Source organism: Cyprinodon variegatus, unplaced genomic scaffold, assembly GCF_000732505.1.
Source record: "Cyprinodon variegatus isolate N-32 unplaced genomic scaffold, C_variegatus-1.0 Scaffold78, whole genome shotgun sequence".
Classification (NCBI taxonomy): Eukaryota; Metazoa; Chordata; class Actinopteri; order Cyprinodontiformes; family Cyprinodontidae; genus Cyprinodon; species Cyprinodon variegatus.
In genome coordinates, this window is record NW_015150531.1 from 1507208 (window position 1) to 1510336 (window position 3129).

At 39.0% G+C, this 3129-nt stretch overlaps 1 protein-coding gene across 2 annotated transcripts in view; it reads right to left on the bottom strand.

Annotated features, from left to right (window-relative positions):
- Nucleotides 1-3129, bottom strand: part of LOC107083594 (POU domain class 2-associating factor 1-like) — a 26198-nt gene that overhangs the window by 20073 nt on the left and 2996 nt on the right. The window lies entirely within an intron of this gene.

Here is a 3129-nt window from a genome sequence, read left to right on the forward strand (position 1 = left end):
ATTTTAGATAAGAAAGGAAGATTGGATATAGGTCTATAATTTACCAAGCCATCTGAGTCAAGAGACGGTTTCTTAAGCAAAGGTTTAATTACAGCAACCTTAAAAGCGTTTGGTACATATCCCTGTAACAGAGATAGATTAATCACATCTAAAATGCAGGACCACCATCACCTACCGTTGCAGGGCTTAAACACCAGTCTAACACAAGGACTGCTCAGTCTGCGCATTAAATCATTGTTATCAACAAAACCCAACTTGCAGGTTCCTTCAGTTAAGCAAAAGCCCATGAACAGGCAGGTGCACCAAAGAAAGTACAATAATAGATCAGCCAAAGATCTACCACCTCTCAAAATTAGGTACGGTGTGAGGATACAGCCATGCTGGATACAGCTCAGACTGTCTGGAGATGTGACCGTTTGATTTTGCATATTGGAAAAGGTATTATTATGAGCAATGGCGTAAAGACACAACAATAGGCCCGTTAGCAACTGTATCTGGGTGGACCCCATATGAAGTACAACACCTGATAAAGGTTAAGGATACGGCAACAGTACCATAAATCGGCCAAGAAGATACAATTATGCAATTATCAGTAGTATATGATCACACACATCACACACTGAAAAATAGTGACTGCGCACCTTGAATGGAACCATTGGTGACAGCGCACCACCACATGTTACAGACATCCCAAGTGATTATCAACCCCCCCAACAATCACAATCTTGACTCACTGTAGCAGCAACGTCCACCTCTCCCTCTTCGGTTTTTTGAAAGAACGTTCTTCCAGTCGCTCTTCTTTGCTTTTTCTTTTCTGGAATCCGCTTAAGTACCTCTTTTTGGTATCGATCGTCACTAAGACTTTGTATGTAATGGTTTTAATCTACACTACGGGTTACCCATGATTCCAAGTCATAGTGTAAAAAATAAAATACTCGAATACATTGTTCTTTTAAGATCTTTATTGCGGTTTCAAACACATTATATGAGTGTATTTTTACCAACCATCTAATGAACTATACACAGTTATTAACATAGTAATTAAAAATACCACTGTCTGCTTTGCTATTGGTGTTGTGTTTACTGTACACTGCTCACCATCATGTTGAAATCTGCCATGTGTTGCGGTATAAATACGGTCAGTCACTTCAGTATCAGGTGGGTTTAAGAGGAATTTTCGCACCATTACATCTGCAAAGTGACGTCCTAGTCGACAACTGCGTTGGGGACCCACCAGGTGTCAGTGATGGGGCCATTAAGAGCTTGTGGGCCCGTAAGCAATTGCTGTGTCTGCTTACCGATATTTATAATCTGGAGAAATCGCAGACCCCTGAGACTTGCTACTGTACGGACTGTCAGCCAGCCAGAGTTTAAAGGACAAGGACAATCAGGGTTGGCTCAGTCCCCACATCGTTTTTTGGATCCCACTCGAAGAGACATGACTGAAGGACGACCTCTTGTCACGACCAGAGCAGGTCGTACAGTACAGTTCCCACATCACTATAAGGACTATGTACTCTGCCACAGTGGAAGTTTCTGTGTTTTTTATGGCCTTCGGGTTGGTGTTATTTATTTTTTAAAGTTATAGTGAAACCGAATCTGACTGTATTTTTAAAATCCTGTTTGGATTATTTCCTTTTGTTGAGATTTGAAACTGTAAATGATACTCTGCAGTGCATATCTATGGTAGTTTTAAAGATTTAATGTCTTTAATGGGGCCTCAAATTCCTGGCACCGGTACTGCATGAAATGGATGTATCTAAATATGGTGTTGCAATAAAGACAAGTATGTTTCTTCTAGTTGGGAAACATTACACCAAAAAAATATTTATATTTTATGATAAAATAATACTCTGTAGTGCTACAGGCAATATTTCATCAAACATATGTCCATAGATGACTTTGGAAGGCTTGATATAGGACCTTTAAAGGGGGTTTTCTCTGGGATTATTAAAGTATGTCTGATTCTGATATAAAATTTGCAACCGGTATGTTTTTGTGATTGATTGACTGTGAAGTTCTTTAATATAAATTCTGTTCATCCATCATCGGAAAATGGAAAACCCAAGGTACAGCTGCAGACCCACGAGGGAATAACTGTCCACTGAATCTGAAATATGGGGTAAGGAGAGCATTTATCAAAGAGTCAAGTTCACCTCAGTCACTGCAGTAGCTGCAGTGTTCAACAGCCAGGTGGGAGAGTCTGTCAACAGGACAGCTATTAGTTGTGCTCTCACAGATCTGACCTTTATGGAAGACTGCCACAAAGAAAGTCCCTGCTGAAAGAAAACCATAAAAGGCCTATTTTGCACTTTTCCACAGTGTTGTCAAAGAAGACCAACATATTTAAAACAGGATTCAGACTATCACTATCAGACACTTATCCAAATAACCTAGAACAGAGAAAGACTGAAACATGGTTTATTTAGGCCAAAACACTGAAGCTACGTGCTTTTTCTGATTTAATATGTAAGAAACCTTCAAAACCATGAATCAGTTCCCATGCAATTCACAATTATTAATGCATTTGGTTTGTTTTTACCCATAAAATCCAAATGAAATACCGTAAAGTTTGTGGTTGCATTGAGACAAAAGAGAACAACTAAAAGTGATTCAATATTAGTATCTGCTACCACTAAATGCTAAGGACTTGACTGCTCTCAGGTATCCATATGCATCAGTTTCACTCTACATGAAGGGAGTAATCATGGGAAGCTGACAAGTGCAGACAAACATGTTCACAGTTCATCAAAAAGAAAACATTGCACAATCTACAAAGTAAACACTAGCTGACAACTGATGTGAGTGTGAGCTGAAAGTGAATGACAGTGAATGTTTTAATCTGAAAGGAACAGGAGGTGAAAATGATTTTAATCAAGTCAGCTGCATATTAGAAAACATAAGTAAAGGTGCTTTAGACTATAATGTTACATTAAACACTGTTTTTCACAGAAACATGTAACCAGGATGGGGAAATGGGCATAAAACGCACCAAGCATTTCAAAAATATGCAACTAATATGATCATAGGGATGTTTTATCCCTTCGGTCTAAAGAAGAAATAGATTGTTATGATCCAGTGACCAGTGTTGTGCCTGAACGCGTTCATTGAACGAAAGTTCATGAACTC